This window comes from Myodes glareolus, chromosome 2, assembly GCF_982192425.1.
Source record: "Myodes glareolus chromosome 2, mMyoGla1.1, whole genome shotgun sequence".
Taxonomy (NCBI): domain Eukaryota; kingdom Metazoa; phylum Chordata; class Mammalia; order Rodentia; family Cricetidae; genus Myodes; species Myodes glareolus.
Genome location: NC_142027.1, coordinates 74,019,548 through 74,040,311, shown reverse-complemented (window position 1 = coordinate 74,040,311; position 20,764 = coordinate 74,019,548).

Here is a 20,764-nt window from a genome sequence, read left to right as displayed (position 1 = left end):
AGAGAGACAAATTACTTAATTTTTACAATGTTGTTGTACGTATACAAGTTCAGACAGAATACTTAGCATTGAATAACCATTTGAGCATCTATTTCCCATGGAAGACTATTTTTCTTTGTCTCAGAATTCTTTAGTGGTCTGTAGTTCTTTGTCTAGGATTGAAGCCCTGTGAGATTGCTCTCTTCCATGTTTTCGTGTCTGTTTATATTATCCTTGTTCAGTTCTGGTCTAGAATTCTTTTTTAAAAGTTCTCAGAATTTCTGGGCCAATGATATCTCTCCCTTCACCAATAGACTCTGCTTGGTTTCAGTTTATATCATTTCTACTCAATTATTTCTATGTCTTCCTGGGTGTCTTCAGCCTCCTCAGCCTCTTCCTCTTCCTCCTCTTCCTCCTCCTCCTCCCTCCTCTTCTTCTGTTTCTGCTTCTGCTTTTTCTTCTTCCTCCTCCTTCTCCTCCTCTTCCTCCTCTTCTTTCCCTTTGAGAGTTTCAAGTTCAAAACTAGTTTGTTACTTTTCCTAATGGTTCATTGCACTAAACATAGCATTTCACTTCTTATTCATAGCTAAGACTTTTTCTATACACTGAGTATATCTCATAAAATATACTTTTCATCTAAGTGTTATGTTGATGGAGTCAGAGTAAAGGGAGAACTAAGAGTTTGAACAAGGCTTTGTCTTAAACTGGAACTCTCTTCTGTTAGAAGAAAACATGAGGCTACTAAGTCCTGTGCCATGATTTCTTTATCTCTAAACAAACTGTATTTCCAAATGTCTTTCATGTTTTTAGTGAAGAATTAAAGAAGTACTATGTCAAAGATTCCCATGCACATTTACTAGGCCTTAATGCATAGTTTGAAAAGTTATTAGCTGTTTAATGAAAAGCTAAATTCAACCATCTCACACTAAATCTATTAACAACTTATTGATTATTTTGTAATGAGCAAATAACATTTCACTTACTCTCTGTATTGCCTTTGTAATCTTATTAGGATGTTTTGATAACAGCTGATATTATTTTAAAGTGATTTAATGAATATTTTCTTCATACATAATTATTTACAGTCCTATACTTAAACTGTTTAGCAGCTTCCAAACCAAAATTTGCTTTTCTTTCTGAAGGTCTTGCTGTTGACTTTCTTCCTATGAACTATTGATCTACTGGGGCCTCTGAAACAGCATAGGCGACTATCATCGTTCTTGGTTGCTAACCTGAGATAGATGGTGAGACTCTCTTGCTGAACATACATGCTCTGTCTGAAAAACAGAGACGTTAAGCTTGAACTCAGGAGAAAGCTTCCTCACTCTTGGCATACTTTCTGATGCTAGTAGTGCTATTGAGGCTATTGGAAGGCTTCATGGTGCTGGTAGGTGCTACTCAGGCTGATGGGAGAAAACTAACATCAGCAGTCTCACTCACCCATGTTTGCCATACTTCCAACAGGCCAGATACCCGCTACAGCAGCAGTGGCAATTCAGTGACCATGGTGACTAACCATTTGCTGATTAGAACTTAAGGTTTGTTCCACATAAGCAGTTAATGTCTGCTGCTATAATCTTGCCCAAAATCTTACAATTGATGAGGACGTAGGTCCTCCTGAAGAAGCGAATTCTTCTGGTGATTAAAGATGGTAGATCTATAAAAAAAAATAGCCTACTGAAATAATGCTTCCATTCACAGATGAGTGCTGTTGTTAGCTTTAATCAGAGATGCTTCCCTTTGCAGTGGGAAGCATTCACTGCAGATATTCATAGCTGGTGAATATGGACAGCCTTTACTGCAGAGATTTATAGATGATGGACGTGAGAATAAACACTGTGAAGTGCTCAGCTGTCAATAGACATTAATATCATCCTCAAAGGCTCAGGGAACTTCTGAGTAATAGGGGAGGGAAGAATGTTAGAAATGGAAAGATAGTAGGGTTTTGTTTTCTGGGCATGACATGGCTGTTGCACTCTCGAACTCATTGTGGCAGTGCTTGCCTGCACTAGACTGGATCCATCATTACTTTGCCATGGAGCAGAGAGTGCTTTGTATAGCACCAGTATATAAGCAGCTATTGCCTGATGGAAGAGGGAGAAACATGTTCTTCAGAGGTGTAAGCACTGGAAAAATGACCTTGCCTTTCCAAATAAAAACACCTTTCTGTAAGTAACCGAAAAAAGCTCACGAAGTCACCTCTTCTTTTTTAAAAACACCACACACACACACACACACACACACACACACACACACGAAAGTAGAAGCAAAAAATAGCTGGGAACAAAAAGCGGAATGAATAGACAAGAAGGTAGGACACAAGAATGGAATGTACGGTGAGTATAATAGCAAAATATAGCATTATGTATTTATGTATAATTAACGTACATATAATAATAGTATAACATAATTTGTCAAAGAGGAAATTGTAGCAGTGCTCCAGAGCATCTTTGCTGAAGCCATGGCTCACTACAATACTGAAATGCATGCCTAGAGGGAGATTTAAGAAGCTAATGAAACCCATGGTGCATGAAATCATATGTAAAACAACACAAAACAAGTAGAGTCTATGTGGAGCAGCTATGATGTAAATGAGGCAGACACAAGAGCTCTACCCGTCACATAGCAGCTTGGTGGAGCTGCTAATATCTCTCCCTGCTCTGGTCCACTTCCTTTCTTGGAAGTGGATTTTATCTTAATGACTTCTCTTATATTGCTTACAAATGACCCCTGTCTTCAGTATGTGCGTATCAATTTTATGTTGCCTGAAACAGTGGTTAAGACTCATCTCTACCAATAAATAGATCCAAATTGATCAGTACATTGCTTGAAAATAATCTGTACCCCAGTGCAGTGCCACCATTCAAATCAGCGAAGTGATCCATATTCTGAAATAAATCTTCCTTGAATGTTCTATTCTGTTCTCTCTGTGTTTATGTTCTAAAGTACCATAATGTATGTCATGGTCACTATATTGCTAAAACTATAAAGTCTAACTACTTGTCTCAGCCAGTTTTCTTCATAATTCATTCATTTCACTGTCAATGTTTTACCAAAACATTCTGAGACAAGGTGGGGAAAAATCAAATTGATGTATTGTATTTTGTCAAAATTGGTGTCTTGAAAACAAGGTCTCATAATCATGAACATAGTGTGGCCAAGTGAAGAATTTTTAATGAAGTAGGTTACCATGAAGACTGATTTAGTATTTTCTCACCACTATGACCCAGATACCTGATACATTCTGTCCTAGAAGAAAAATTGATTTTGCATCACAGTTTTGGAAAATTCAGCCTGGATCTTTTAAAAGTTCCCTGAGCCTGGGCAGACATCGTTGACTAATGATATTATGACAGAAAAAGACGATTCATCTCAATGATAGAAAGGAAGATAAGAGTAAGGCAAGGAAGGGGCCAGAGACACAATGCCCAAGAAGACTTGACCTCAGTGACCTCGTTTTATCCAAACCCTAAAGTCCCTAGAACTCCCCACAATATTGCCAACAGCTTGTCATAAGCTTTAACAAAGGCATTCTAAGAGATGGTTCATATTCAAACCAAAGCAGATACCAAGTGCATCAAGGGTGAACCTAGACAAACAATGCAGTTATATGACTTAGGACAAAGTATAGGAGGAGAATTGAAGGGACACATATTTTAGAAGAAAGCTGGAGTATTTACTTGATAAGTTCATTTTTTCTATAAAATAGAAGACAATAAATCCATTGATAAATGTATTGGCTTGTAGACAGCTAGGAAGGTAAAAAGTTGTGACAAGGGGAAGGAAAGGAGGGAAATGAACGTCAGAGTCAAGGCAAAAGAAAAATCACAGGTGTGTAGAAGTAAAGGTTTTGAGGCTGGGGCAGACAGATGCAGGAAGAGTGTCTGGATGGAGGACTTCTCTCAGAAGAGGAAGCTCCCAACTCAAAAACACAAAGGTGGACAGCTGTGGTGGCACATGTTGGTAGGATTTGCTGAAAGAGGCAGAAGCTGAAGGATTATGCTTTTGAGGCCAGCCTGGGCTAATATTTGGAAAAACAAAACAGAACATTCCAGACAGTGGTGGTCTTCCCTTTAATCCTAGAAGTTGGGGAGCAGAGATGAGTTCAAGGCTAACTTGGTCTATAAATCGAGTTCCAGGACAGTCAGGGCTACACAGAGAAACCTTTTCCCGAAAAACCGAAAAAGCCAAAAACCAACAAAACAAAAACAAAGCAAAACACCGTAAAAGTGAAAGTGGGCAAACCAAGAAATTAGCCAAGGGTTAGGAAGACTAGATTTTCACCAGATAAGGAAATAAGGTTGCAAAAGGCACGCTTGTGCTACACAAACACACACACACACACATAAGCACATATACATGCACACACACACATCCTCTTGCATACAGTCCAGAACTCACTTAACCAGCCTTCAAGAGTACTCATTGGTAGGTTAATTTTACTGACTTGAGAGCCTCTCGTGAATGACCAGCGCTCCTGGGAATATGTACAATATCAGCAACGGTATCAGTTCTACCTTAATGCACTCAGAATTTAGATCTCCATTGTGTATATTCTTCTCTGGCCACCTATCTTACTACCATAAATTTACTACTAATATTCAGTCCCAGAGCCAATGAATTTCAGGTTTGTGAATGAAATGTTTCTATAATTAAATTGCCTCCATTGTTTTAAATTTAACAATTTATCCATTACATTTAAAAAATTTCTTAAGTGTATAAACTTATGAAATTTAATGATATATTTGAGGACTGGAATGCTAGTGGTAGAGAATTTGCCTAGGATGCATGAGGTCCTCTATTGGATAACCAGTATTAAAAAAAAAACACAGACTATCTTTAACATATGTTATAGTTATTGTATGTGTGTGTGTGTGTGTGTTTATATATTTAACTTAAAATATAGAATCTTCTTGAAGGGTGAGTTGAGATGATTTTTCTAAGAATTCTTTAATACCTTATAGTTTTCCTTGAACTGATAGTCCAGTAGTATGGCCAATATAATACACATATCTCTTAAAACTAAAATGAGGTAAGGAATATGAACATATAAATAACAGCAAATTACACACATTTTCACTATATTTCAGCTTATTAGGAATCTACTTTCATTTTTGAAAATCTTGAACATTGAAAACAAGAAAGAAAATTAGAATTTTACATCTTTTTAATTTCAAAGGTGACTTCATAGAAATTGGTCTCCATGACTCCACCAGCTCTCCTCTCATAGCGCTACTCAACTATCAACTTAACAATTCTCTGTTGAAAAGGGTTCTTTTTCATCCCAGGAACTCCCTGTACTGTATCTAAGAGAGTCAGGAATCCTCAACTACTTGTTTGTAATTCCCCAGCTTTCCCAGTGCTTTCTCAATTTGATTCATATATTTTATTTCATGTGAAGTCGTCTTATCTAAGACATTTCTCCTTCTGAGATCTCATGCAAAACGTACCCTCCCTATTTCCCTCACCCTGCACTGGTCTTATGAGTAAAAACTAGCTCAGGGCTGAGATACACGTCATACCTAACAACATGATTTTTGCTAGTTTATATTAGGGTTAGGGTTAGGGTTAGAGCCCTACAGTACAATATTCCACCAGTGTTATTATGTAAAAGTGACTGAGACTTAAAAGGTCTTAAGAATTTCCTACTTCTCTTTTTCCTATTCTTTTGTGCTTCCCATCAGACTAGGGACACTTTGCTTTATACTATAATATTTAACATTCATGAAAAAAGAGAACTGAGTACTTTTTCACATACCAATTCTCAGGAACAGTACCCAGTAAAGTTCACTTACTGAAGAATAAGACTAGTGAGGCCAGCTCTATTTCTTCTCTTTGCAGGGAGACAGAATCATGAATCTTTTCTAGAGTAGGCATGTGCTTTGTGCATTCTGCAGGAAGGAAGGAAGCCTGCGAGCTACACACTCTGTATAAGGGCATTTTGTAGTGACTCGTTTCCTGGATATCAGTGGTGATATTTTGTTTGCTCTTTAACAAACAAAGCTTGCCTGAAGATCAGAGTGTAAAGCTAGTCACACCATTTAACTACAGCGGCCAGGCAATGGTGGCACACTCCTGTAATCCCAGCTCTAGTGAGGTGGAGATAGGAAGGGACATGGCTGGGTGGAGGGAAGAATGTAAGGTGGGAGATGACAGGAGCTCAGGGCATTGGGTCTGAGGATTCATAGGGACAAGGTCACCCCTTTGGTCTGAGAATTTTGTAGAGGTAAGAACTAGTGGTTGGCTGATCCACTTTTCTTATTAATCAGCATTAACTCCTATATCTGACTCTGGATTTTTATTATTAAGACTAGTGAGAATTCATACTGCACATATCACCATTGCTAGTCCTTGATAGCTACCAAGGCCAGGATAGGAAACCAAGGTTTATTGTCTCGTTATAAGGTGTGAACAGTGTGATATTTGAATGAATGATCAGTGTTGAGATGGGTGGCATAGACAAGACCCTAGTAAAGAACCAGTTGTTAATAAATAGGGAATTCCTGGATGACTTTTATCACTGAATTTTATCTTAAGGATGAAAAGTCCGTAGTTTACAATGATCATAGTTAGACTGTTTGTTACTATTATCATAATTTTGAGTATCACAGATCAATTCTTCCCCCTTTTTCAGTCTGTTTCTGTGTCCTTGTTAAATTTGGTTCCTGAGCCCTTTTCCCTAAACCTGTTTGTTCTTCCATGCGCACATGACCATAGCCCTTCCCTTTAAAACCAGCACATATCTTTCAAACACCATGTTTTTATTCTACTCTGACTCTGCTTGCCCCAAATCCAAGACAAGTACGGTGAAGTATGTTCTAAATGAGGACTAGAGAGACCTAAGTTGTACGACTTGACAGGATAAATCACTGCAGTTCTTTCCGGAGGGATGATTTTTCCACTTGTTGACAGAACAAGTCTTGGAGTGGAATTCTCTCTGCCCTTTTTGATCTAGGAACTCTGAAACTTTCCTTTTCAAAATTCTCTCACACATCCGACCTTCTTGAGCTGTTGCATTCTTCAGACACTAGAGGGGGCTTCCTGGAGACGGTTCTAATATCCCCCAGACTGAAGCAAAGGACAACTCCATTAACAGAGATAAATTTCCTGATAAAGAATTGCAGCTCCACTTTCCACTTTAAAGAGCATATAAATAAAGTGAATGTTGCAAGCACTGTAGTAGTAGCATTTTTAATATGTGTGACCTTGCAGTATGGAGTTCAGTTAATTAGCTTTGAAGCTAGGCATAGCTGTACACACATGGGTTCCCAGTACTGGAGGAATAAGGACAAGGGTATTGTAAGTTCAATGACAGCCTTAGCTACAGAGTAAGAGTAAGGCCGGCCTTATGTACATAAGACCCTGGCATGAAACCAACAAACAAACAAACAAAACACTAAAAGGGAGAGCCCACTAAATCAATTTGTTCTAAATAGTGATCAATTCTAGAACATTCTATCTTCTACCTTTAAATTTGTGAATGAAAAGCCTGTTTAAAAAACAAAACAAATGCAGAATATGTGGAAATATGAGAGTAAGATTTAGTATGTTAGGTGTTGAAATTTTACTCTGCCGAAGGCTTAAAATCCATATTTATCTTCATCTGTCCACTCATTGGTGAACAGCTTTCCTGGTTCTTGACTTGACTGTTTCAAATAGTGTTATAATAAAGACAAATATGCAGGTATCTCTATCATGAAGGAAGAACATTTTTAAAAGCTGGACAGGAAGGGAACACATAGATAACATACCTACTATGCAATTCAGTATGGAAATCCTTAAAAAGTCCTAAGCTGAAACAACCATGTAATCCAGTATTGTCCAATTTTACCTATAACATGGTCACTTGACCGACCCTTGACCAACAATATCTGTAGACTTCATATGTAAATAAAAAAATCAATTTTCTTTTGAATTTATCTGTTTGTGCAATATATATATATATATAAAAGAATATGCAAACAAGCAACATGTGTGTGTGTGTGTGTGTGTGTGTGTGTGTGTGTGAATTTTGGTATCTTTTTAATATAGGGCTTCTCTGAAAACACATAATGGAGGTACAGACCAGTCAAAGAACTGTCTGAGAGGATTAAATCTATTGTATATTGAATTGCTAGACTTCTAGGGCAAGTTTCAAGGCCATTTGTCCAACGAGGTTGTATGCTCTCTCAGTGATTCCTCCAGTGCAGCACAGCTGAAGCAAAGCCAATGAAGGTGATCTAAAGCATTAGGGTAGGCCCTGATGGCTGTGTGACTAGTATGCTTTCCCCAAAAAGGAGTACTTGGGAGCAAAGGAAAAAAAAATAAAGCAGAATTTAAAAAAAAAAAAGAAAAGAAAAGAAAAGCACCTTTATGTATCTCAATCTTATCAATGGAAAATGTTAGTCATAATTCTAATTGTGACTCCATGGACTTAGAATTTGATATATGTAATATACTATCAACAGGTTGTTCAACCATTCCACTTCATTGCTAATGACATTTTGGTCAATTGGTCAATCTGACCAAATACTCTGTTCTCTTGTCACAATGTCACACTTCTCTCTCTTTTTTTTTTCTTACTCTTTCAAACTTCAGAGATTCCTGTGTCAACCTCCTTTCTCCAAATTGATGGTCGGAATTGCTCTAGATTAATCCTAGTCCTCCTTTTAGACCTTGCCAAGATTCCACTGTCTTTCTGAACCTTGATAAATTCTAAATGCATGTGTTTAGCTTGTCTTTCCCCTTGATCTCAAAAGAGGGTCACTGTCTTAATGCAGCCTTGTCTCCTTCTGGATACCCTGCAGGTAGCGCAGGCACAGTGTATCCAAAATAGATGCATACTCCAAGATGGTTTCAATCCTCCAGTCAGCAAATGAGGCCATCATCCATGCTGTGTCAGAGTCAACCCTAGATATTATACCCCTCTCTCATCTTCACCTTCCACAGTCCATCAGAAAAGACGTCTTTTTTCCCCCTATGTAGTATTTATACTGATTATTTGGGAATTTCATATAATGCACTCCAAACACATTCCTCCCACGTCTACCCTCCTACCTTTGTACTCCCCGCAAAGGAAAAGAGTATACCAGATTCAATTTGTGTTATCCATAGACTCATTGGCACATGGTCAAGCTCCCAGCAGCCAGGCCCTTAAAGATAATGGAGTCCTTCCCTCTTACGCCCCCACCAGAAGCCATCAACTGTCAGTAGCTACACTTCAGCACTACTAGCCTACTCCTTACCCTCCAGTTTCCATGGTCACATGATCTTTGGCATAAGGTGCTATAACATCTTGTCTTGGCCATTATAATAAACATGTTAAAGCATTACTGGATTCAACGACTCACATTTAATCTGTAGTAAATTACTGGATTTTAAACAAATTTAGAAATTAAAAGTACGAACTAAAAATTTTTAAACTCCATGTTTAAAGTGGCTGAACAATATATTCATTGAAAAGGATATGTGACAATTGATATTATAAAATATTTAAAACTGTATAAAACAGTGAGTTTTTCATCAAAATTTGATTGGTTAGAAATAAATGTATAAAGTGCTTTATAAATTTAAAAAATGAAGAAATGAACTGCGGCTGTTGCTCAGTGATATAGCACTTGTCTAGCATGCAATCATCCTCTCTTACTGCCAAACAAACACACAAGCAAAATCCCCACAAACCTGGAGAAACAAAAAAATAAAATTGAACTTACTGTTTAATCAACAGAATGAGAAGAAAAATGTTTAAAGTGGGAATTAAAGAAAAAAGTGAAATAATGAGAATAATTGTAATAAAGAACTGAAAAAGGACTGAGCTCCTCCAAAAATGTCTTTAATTAGTTTTTAATAAGCCTATCCAATAGGCATATATGTAATTTACCTGGCAATGAAAAGAAAGAATATAAATGTCTAAGATACAAAGAGAACTATAAAATGAGTTATCTTAATAATAATCAGAAGGCACTGTGAATTTATTAATGCAAATCATTTTGGTCATTTTCTTATTAATGTTTTAGAAATACTGATGTTTAAAATGTTAATTACGAAGCTGGAGAAATAGCTTGGCTCTTATGAGCACTTCTTGCCCTTGTACAGTACAGAAATTCAATTCCGAGCCCTGGTGCCTGGCACCTCAGAGCTGCCTATGACTCCACTGTCAGGGGATCTGAAGTTCTTTTGGCCTCCATGGGCACTCTATGCAGTGTTCAAACTCACACATTGGCATACATACCTCAAAATATGAAAAATCCATTGAAAATAATAATCAGCTTTCCTCATGTGTTTTCATTGACAAGTGTTTGGTTACATTCAGGATTGATCAATCTTATTTCTTTGGCATCAATAGTAGAGAGAGAACACATACAATATAAAGCATCTTATGAAGCTAATGTAACGTTCAGTGAAAACTGATTGAGAGTACTTAAGAAGATCCGTTGTTCAAGCTTCCCTATCAAAGTTCTGAAAGCACAAGAAAAGGCGGCCTTTGTCTGTGTGACATCACTATTATTACCATCCATGGTTTAGAGAAGGATTTGGTGGATATGGCTACTCTTTGGCTTCCAGTGTCTTCCTCCATGCTTGGTCTCTTAAGTTTCCTTCTCTTTCTGTGAAGGATTGACGGGCGGAGCTGCTACATGACTGGTGGATATCCCTGCCTTTTGGCTTCACTTCCTTTCTCCAGCCACTGCTCCCGACACAACCGGGAACTAAACATCAGAGCCCAGAGCCACTGCCTTGACTGTTCCCTGCTCTGCACTGACGGCTCCCAGTGGACATTTGCACCACCTGATCACCAGGCATCTGGTCCTGTCGGCTATTCTGCTTTGGTGTGCATTCTCACTCCTCCGCTCCAATTAGACAGACAGCACACTCAGCATGCTCCATGTCAAAACAGCTGACTTCTAATATACTTGTGTTCACACTTTTTCTGACACTCATGTTCTATGAGCACATGCTGGCTTGGCATTATTAGCTCCTCCCTCCTCCAGCTGCCAGAAAGAGCCTTCGGAGTCAATCCTTAGCATTTCTTGCCTTTCCCTTCCTCTAACCAGTCTCACTGGCACCACCTTGGCCCAGTGCCCATCACTAACCTGGAACATTGCGTCTTCCATAGCCTCTTGTTTTCCCAGTCTGCGCAGACCATCACTGCTCAGTTTTTGTCAAGCGTCCTGCTCCTGTCTTAGCTCACACGATCTCCTTCCTCAGAGAGTCATTTTTTTCTTACCGCAAAAATGCTACAAGATTTTAAGAATTCTCAAAATTAATTGCTAGTGTCAAGTCAACAGCACCTCATGTCTAATTGCACCTCTTTATGGTCCAGATATCACACCAAGTCTCGTTGTATGTTAATCACACGGAAAGTGAAAGTAAAGACCTCCCACTACGACCTTGTAAATGAGCCTCTGCCTATGGAAATGAGATTATAGTTTGTGTCAGTACGGCTTTCGTTTATTAAAACACACCAAAATAGAAGTTTTTGAAGAGGCTAAACTGAAAGGGCAAGTTTATTAATACATGGGTAGTTTCATTCTTATTTAAAACGAGTTATTGCTTGCTTAATGAAAAGGCAAGTTTATTAAAATATGGGTTCTTTCATTCTTATTTAAAATGAGCTATTGCTTGCTTAATGACAAGTAATAAAAACATATTTTTTTTTAAAGAAGGCAACTGGTGTTTAAAAGCAAACCCTTGGCTCTGATTGTTAACTGGTTTTCTCCCCTGGGGGTTGTGAAGACGCTCGGTGCAGCTTGTCTAACATTATCATAAAGGGTCATTAAGAAAACTGCCTGTAACTTGTACTGCTCTGTGGTTTCTGCAATTTCCCATTGACTTATATCTTCTAAATCCCTGGTCTTAACGTCGTATCAGTTGTTTCTTAATTCACTTTAGGTCACATGTCATTATGACAGTGTCTGTTACCCAGGAGCCCAAGTCCCTTGCCACCTTCAGTGGTTATTTAATATAATAGCAGAGATTATGTAATTGACAATGAAACTGGATCACAACTGAGGTTAAATTTGGGGGAGCAATGGGCTATGCTTGGTGGATATTCAACCTTTGAGCTGCTCTGCCCTAATCTTCACATAGTCCAAAATTCTCAGATTGTTTCATGAGAGGATTTACAATAACAGCAACAAAATCATAAGTCTTACAATTAGCATTATTTAGTTAATTTCCTATTTATATTTATTCTTTTATGGATTCTTTAATTTTATTTTTAACTTTTGTATTTTCTGTTTACTTTTGTCTTTATAGCCACGTTTTCTGGTTCCACAAAAAATGTTTTCAATGAAAATGTGAATTTTCTACACAAATTCAATCAATCATGATTCATAATTTATGGAACATTTATTTTAGGAATACAGATGAAGAATTTGCATATTACATAATATTTTTCTAAGTAACTTTAGTAATATAGGCATGCATACTAATTAAAAATAAAGTATCTTAATATTTAAATTTACATTTGTGTATTTAATCATTTAAAAGAAATACATTCCTTTCTAAGCTGTGATTTATCCGTTTATTACCCACATCTTATTAGGTTTAAAACAAACAGCATTGCTAAGTTTTGGTAATAAAATTGAGCATCATTCTATCCTGCCAGAGTTAGTGTGATTCATTCCAGTAAAGCCATGCTGACGAGCAAAGTGCAGCCTGTGTGGGTATAAATTTGTTCAAAGTAGTCAGCAGTGCTCTTTATTTGCATAGAATAAGCACATTTAAAGTAATGTATACTAAAAAATTAATAAAATAAAAAAAATAAAGTAATGTATACTGACTCAATATATTAGGCATTTCATGTGTAGTCCATGATAACTAAAACAATTTCAAAAAAGTACTTATTTCCTAATAACTTTCCCCCCAAACATTGCTCAAGGACTATTTCCCATAGAGAAAACCCAGTCCTGCAACTATGTACATTTAATTTTATAATGTGACATCTCTTACCTTGAGATGAGATTTCTTAGCCAGAATCATTCACCGCTGTTCCTGACATTTAACTTCTCATTACTCTCTGGAAACCTCACAACTACCTGATAATGTGTTCCACTGGCTCACACACAATTATATCATCGGTCCCCTCTGTGTGTAACAAGAGACCTTAACCACAGAACTGGGAAATAAAAGGAAGAATTATGCCAGGAGCAGCCACGATGCCAGAAACCTGCTTAGCAATGATTGGCTAAATGGGCCAACCAGTTGAGTTGCATTCAGCACACTGGACTCTTGAGTTAACCTACGAGCATATTCTTTTTCTCATTTTCCCTATTTTTTTTTCTATTCTAAGGTCTCCTTTGATTTCATGCTGGCTTTTTAAATTGAGGATAAAGTTAATTCACTTAACAATGCCACAGCTGGAATTAAGTATGCCTCTTCCACTGCTGAGCTGAGGGGTTGAGCTGCTTTGGTGTGTCCTATTGGATGCCCAACACCCTTGACGGCTGTTGCTGACTGGTGCTTCTAGCGACAGGCAAGAAGTTGACTAATTATGAACATATGGTTTGGCAGGCACCTTGTTAGCGTGCTGCTGTGGAGGTGTTTGGAAGCAGGAGAAGGGGCAACTTTGAGGTAGAAGGTGTGGTTGAAAGTCCCACTGATAAGCCTGGGGGAGATTTGATTGATCCTAATCTATCCTTTTTGTCAGGAGCCAGCGTGCTTCTGGCAGCAACAGCTTGGTAATAACAGAGATTTGTGGCCCATAAGCTCTTGCGGTGATAGCCGGCACACGACCAGACCAGTCAACTGGCTGCTGAAAAGGCCTTCCTTTAATTGGCCACAGTGGTGCGAACAGAAATGAGATGTTAGGTCAAGGTACAACACATGGCCTACCTGAAACGGCTCGCCACGATCGGCTGCACAGATGTCACCCTTTATTGGTGTGATCCATAGCAGAGGGACAAGAGACGCCTTGGGGAACGGGCTGCAGGAAAGCATGTAGTAGGAACAGCAAGTGCAGCCTGCATGTGCACATTAGCTCCAGGAAAGCACAGGTATATACAGGATTGAGAGAAGACTTAGCGCATAGCTTGTGGGTAATCCAATTTAAAAAAAAAAAAAAGAGTGTTTGCAATTTATAGAATGGAAAAATGAAGAAAAAGGAGCGAGTTTGTAAAATTCTGTGAACTTTGGATGGTTTGATTACTCTTGGTTTATAAATTGTGTGTGTGTGTGTGTGTGTGTGAGAGAGAGAGAGAGAGAGAGAGAGAGAGAGAGAGAGAGAGAGAGAGAGAGAGAGAGACTGGATTTGTACAAGTGGTGCAAATGCTCAAGGAGGCCAGGGTCTTCAGATCTCCCTGGACTTGGAGCTACAATGGCTGTGAACTTTCTGGACAGTTGGGTGCCAGTGCTGGCAACAATACTCCGGTCCTCTGAGAGAGTAGGGTACGCTTGTAATGAGCAAGACTTTGCTTGACTTTTAGTGCTTCTGATTTGTGGTCAAACATTTCAGTGTAATATTTGCTGTACAATAAATATATATTGTGGCCTTAATATAGGCCACAATGGGAATATTATTACTTTTATCCACTGGCTCTTTTTTTTGTCTAAATTTTACAAACTTTTTCTAAGGCTACTGTTTGCTTTGTTTTATTGTGGGGCAGGGTCTCCTGGTTTTGTACTCATGATTTGTTTGCATGAGCTCATAAATCCTGAGATTATAGACTTGCCTCTTTTTCGAACGTGGCTTAAAAATTATATATATATGTATATATATATATATAATTCTGTAATGTTTATGAGGGCTAGTATGTCTGTGGGGAAATCTTTGCTCTGCAAATAATACTTTTTAAAATTTTTTGTCTTTTATGTGTGCATCTTCTTACACTAATTATCCCATGCTAGACTGCAGAAACATTTCTTTGCATTAGTATTGATAACTATGTACACTAATTACCTAGCTCCCATTACTAAGCAGTCAGTCACCAGTAATATCAGAATGGCAGTGCTTGTAGCAATTTTCAAATAGAAGCTATGTTGCTCCAGAGACCCAGGGAACAGTATTAGTGTATACCGTAGGGTTTATATCAGAAAGGTCAGTTTAGACTTTCATATTTCAAACTTAAAATTAACTTTTTAAGCATTCCAAACCATATATCTTACTGAAAATACACACAAACAAATCTGGGCATAAGGGAAACCAGGAGCAAAACACCAGGGAGCATAAATTTTGGAACGAGGTGGTTCCAAACCCTAGCTGTAGTGTGCTTTTAGGCGCATCAACTTCATGACATCCTTGTATCCCTATTTACAGATAGAATGAAGTCCTACCTGAGTATCTGGCCTTTCAGGAGCCGGTGTAATGATGACTGAGTTACAGTCAGAACATCCTTTACATGTTACATGCATGTTCGGACACACAGAAGTACCCAGGAGGGAGGAACTAAAGTCACTTTGTGAGTTACTCTGGGTTTGCTTTGTACTGTGTTTCCTGAACTAGAATTCTGAAATATCCACAGGTAAATTTATTCACTTCCCGAACTCGCTCTAGTTAGTCAGGCCTATCTTCTGCCTTATGTCTTGTTTCTTCTTCCTTGGAGGAACTACTACCAGTTCTCTATCATGAGAGGATTGGTTCCTAAGTAATATCAATGGAGGCATGGAACACGGTGCTGACCATTCTCCTCCCAAAGAATCTCAAATCAAAGTATTCAGTGTCAGAAAAGTAGAAGCTATCATTTCTTGAACTTATACGTGATTCTTCACCTCTCAAAGTTTTTTCACAAACATCTGATTATGTTTTCACACCAGCATCAGAATTTTAGCTCGAGGTTCATATGATAGAATCTGTCACATTTTGTCTTATATACATCACTACCTAAGCAGGCTGTAAGTGAATTAAAAGTAGAAATTGTGTACATAGGAAATAAAATGTTTGCTGTTTACTAGATCTCCTATGTAAGAAGTCGGTAACGTTGTGCTCCAGAGAATGTGAAACCGATTCATCTGTGAAGTGTTCATGATTTTTCTGACATCACTCTGATTTATCTTCAATGCTACCACATTTATTTCCATCCCTCATAAACCTTATAACTTTCTGTCATTCTCTGTCTTTTCAAAGCTTCATGACACGGTGCACTCTTATCCTTCTGCAAATACATTGCTTTATTTTTCTCTCTCTGCCTGAAATCTATACGTTCTTTAAAACTCTGGTCCATTATTCTCCTTTTAGCTAAAAAGCAATTAGTATTTCCTCTCCTGTGTCTATTTGACAACTCAGAGTGTACTTTGACTCTAACTATAAGTGTCTTTGTGCATGACTTCATGCAAATTATACCACTTAGTTAAGGGGTGGAGAATACTCGAAAGACAAGGACCTCAGGTAAAAAGATTGAATGAGTCTAATTCCTAACCTGACTGTGATACTAATTAACTATAGGACCTTGACCATGATGGTTAGTTATTCAAAGTCTTAATTCCGGTCTCCATAGAATAAGAATATGATTGGCCTCACTGAGTTCTTCAAGGATGTTATAATGAAATATACAGACTCCCAATCTTGTGCAAGCATCTTGAATTTCAAAGTATGATGGAAACTGTATCTGGTAGATTTTTGGGTCTCAATTATTATTCCTGTATCTGAAGTCTTAAACATGAAAAATAAATTATTTTAAAGGAGGACCACTTGAAAATCCAAATGCCTCTATATTTGTGTTTCCATAATGCATAGGTAATATCCACGATATAATTCCAATGTATCCTAATAAAAATTGAATTAAAATGAACAATCTTAGCAATAAGAGGCTCTTGTTCAGGAAATTGAGGAATATAATCATTATAATAAAATAATTCAGTTATGGAAGACTCAAGCAATAGACAGACTTTCTTGTGTTTACTATTGTCCATGCCTGGATTTTCTAGTCTTGTACATAGAGTATCTAGCTATCAAAGCACTCAGTAAGACTGAAGTGCAGAATTGCAGCAAAACTGTGGCTGTGCTTTGTATCACCAAGACTTGAGAAGACTGCATAGCTGAGGATCCTTTTATTAGACACTAGGATATTGGCAGGGTCTGCGGAGGATGGCTCAGCAGAAAGAAACATGAGAGTCTGAAAAGAAATAAAGAAGCCAAAACAAGGACAACAAAGAAAAAAACCTCACTCATGTAAAAAGATAGATGTGGCTCAACCTAGGGCCCGGAATCCCCACAACGTGGGAAGCACAGACAGAAAGACTGCTGGTCCTGATAAACTTGACCCCAGATTCAATGATTAACGTGACTGAAGAGCAAGACCATTGATGTCTGTAGCTCTTCATCTAGGGCACTGCCCTGTAAAATTTCTCCCTTCCGTGTGGCCCCTGATGGTTGTGCAACCCCAAGTTGATATGTCCTAAACACATGCACATATAAACAAAGTTAAATAGACTTTAAAACTTCAGAGGATTCTAAAAATAAAGCAACAAAGGTGTAGAAACTTTAGGCACAGGCAGTGTAATGAAAGAATAAGAAGCCTAAGGACTGACTTTTGAGGAAACAAAGTAATAATAGTGGATATAAAGGGATAAGTTAGCAAGACGTGCATGTGTGCCTATCGTAGAAAATGTCAAGAACTTGGGATTGAGTCAAGGAAAAGATTACCCCATAGTTTTACATGGTTTTAAGTATCAGGGATGGGGAGGGAGCAATGAACATTATCAAGCTAATGCTCTTGAAAAAAAAATCAACTAAGATAAATATTTACATTGTTATTTACATTAAGCAACAGAGAGCTCATTTGATTTATGAGCAAGGGTTATCCTTGTGTTATAGGAGTAGAGGCAAAAGCCAGACAAGAGGGAGCTTAGAACACAGGTAAGGGCTTTCCTCCCTTTATTGTGGCAAAAATATAGAGCATACACTCAATATTTTAATCATTTAAAGGATGAAGTCATTGTTTCAACTGTATCTTTACATTGTTATGCAATAATCACAACTATCTGTCTAAAAAGTTTTACCTCTTTCCAAATTGAATATCAGTACTTATGATTACTGGCTTTTCATTTCTATTTCCTCAGATATGTTTCTTTCTTTCTTTTTCTTATTTTATTAGTTTTTAAAAATTTAAAATAGAATTTTTTCATATAATATATTCTATCATTTTCTCTTCCCTAACCTAAGTCCACACATCAAAATCCACAGCCTTTCATTCTTTCTTTTGTTCATTCTTTCTTTCTTCCTTTCTTTCTTCCTTCCTTCCTTTCTTTTTTCTTGCTTGCTTTTCTTTCTTTTAGAACACAGACATTTAAAATAAAATAAAAACAAACCAGAAAAGAACAAAACAAACAAGCAGAAAAAAGAAGCCAAAGAAGAAACACCAGAAACACATAGGCACAGGCACACACACACATTCACATACAGAAATCCACAAAACCACAAAACTAGAAACAATAATAAATAAGCAAAAGACCTGAGTTCATTTTGTGCTGGCCACCAATTGCTGGACAGATCTTCCATGTAATTTGTTTACTCTCTGAGACTCCATTCAAAAAATAATTTTTCATTTACAAGTGGTATCAATTGGAGACAACTTCTTGGCTATGGATGGGGGCTTGTGTCTACTTCTCCTTTCAGAGCTGGGCCCCCATGTGGGATGTACATACTGCCTCAGTCTCTCTGAGTTTGTGTGTGCTTTGGTCTTATTGTGTCTGGAAGACACTGTTTCCTTGGAGTCTTCCATTCCCCACCAGCTCTTACGATCTTTACCCACCTCTTCTGCAGAGTTCACTGAGCCCTGAAGGGAAGGATTTGATGGAGACACCCCGTTTAGGATTGAGTGTTACAGTGTGTCTCACTTTCTGCACATTGTCTGGTATTAGGTCTCTATATTAGTTCCCATCTCCTGCCGCTTCAGCTACTGCTTTAATGGGAGGTTATGAGCAAGTGGTTAAGAAGTATGTAGAAGTGAGAGAGACTAACCGTCCATCTGAAGTCTATCATAATGAAAACCCATAAGAAGTGGTCCAGGGATGTCAGCACTTCAGAGATTCTGACAGAAAAAGGAGGCCTGGCTTTGATTTTAATAAAGTTTTTTTTTTGGTTTTTTTTTTTTTTTTTACATTTTAACAAGAAGTCTTGCTGAAATGAGCATGCTGGCATTGAACTTGTAATTTTTCTGCCCCAATTTACCAAGTGACAGAAATAATAGGCCTTTGTCACCAGACACAACTAAGAAACATCCTCCTAGTACAAAAAGGAAAAAGGTAAGATATTTAGAAAGCTATGACATTCTTATATTTTCACACAGTTTGAGGTGAAAATAGTAAATAAAGTGTGCAGTCAATGAGATTCCTTGGAATTTTGCAGAAAGTAGAGGTGTTTTAATGAGATCATTTCAGACAATATAAGGAGTTTACTGGAATAAAGAAGACATTGAGTCAGCAGTAGGCATTGCCATTAAGAGGCCCCCTCCCATGTTAGGCACACATATAAACACAGATAGTAGACTTCACTGATGCGGAGGAAATTCAATGTGTCATGGATACCAGACAGGGTAGTAGTAGTTAAGAACAATCAGAAGGTCGACAGGATGGAGCTCACTCCACTAGGAAGAAATAAGCTCAGATAAGAATATCTGTTGTGTATCTGTTGTGTAGCAGCCCTATGACCATGGCAGAGATCCTCTAGGTTTTTCTCAGGAGAGTAGACTAGAGCAAGGTAAATAATGAAGGAGAGAAACGTGTGTGTGTGTGTGTGTGTGTGTGTGTGTGTGTGTGTAAGTGTGCGCGTGTGTGTATCTGTGTGCACTTATATGAACATGCACACACATACACACTCAACACTCAAATTTTCAGTCCTTTAACTCCATTGCCTTCCCTGGCACCTGAGAGAACAACATAATTGACTTTAAAAATTACAATAAAAATTCCTTAGGCAATGAAATAGCTAGGAATTCAAATTAAAATGATCTTATATACTAAAGTACATGCTGTGCGCTAAGAAGTAAAGTAGGTGACTCCTGTCAATAAATACCTCTGTGAACGGACGAGTGTGTGTGTGTGTGTGTGTGTGTGTTTGTGTGTGTGTGTGTGTGTGTGTGTGTGTTACAAAGGACCTCATGCAAGACATGGTGTATTTGAGGCAAACCATTTACCACTGAACTAAATGCTTAGTTTTATTCATCTCAATTCTTAGAGCAAACCTGTGACTGGGATGCTATTCTCCCCATTTGACAGATTAACACCAAGTAAAACTAAGAAATACATGGATAGATATTTGTAGATGGTGAGTGATAACAGCAGATTTCCTCCTAGGCATCTGGACTCGGGAGCACTGACCATATACATGTGGGGGGGGGGGGTATGTGGGTATATAGATATATTCTAGACACTTATAAAACCCATCAAATCCTTTTGCCTTTATAACTGTCACATTCCATTGCTAACCTTACTCAGACTGTCATGATCTGTCTCTCAGATGCTGCCATAGATTTAAAACTGCTCCTCCGGCATCTTTTAAGATCTACTTCCAATCTCGATTCCAGATGGCCATCAATCTTTTCGTTATGTACATTTAATCTCATTATTCATCCCCATTTAAATCTATTTAATATTTTCTCATCATAAGGACCAAACAATTTAAGAAAAATTTATATTTAACGTGGCCTAGCGTTCTTCTAGCTCTTGACCCCTGCTGTCCCGTTCTGACTCTCAATACAGCCATATTAACGTCAGACACAACCAATGCAACAAAGCAACACACAGGCAGTCCCTGATCAGCTATTCTCTGCAGCCTAGAGAATGTGTGGTGTACTGCTTTCATATTAAACTCCATTGGCAAGCTGCTGGTATAGTCTCCAGCTGTCTTTTCTTGGTCTCTGACCTCATTTAC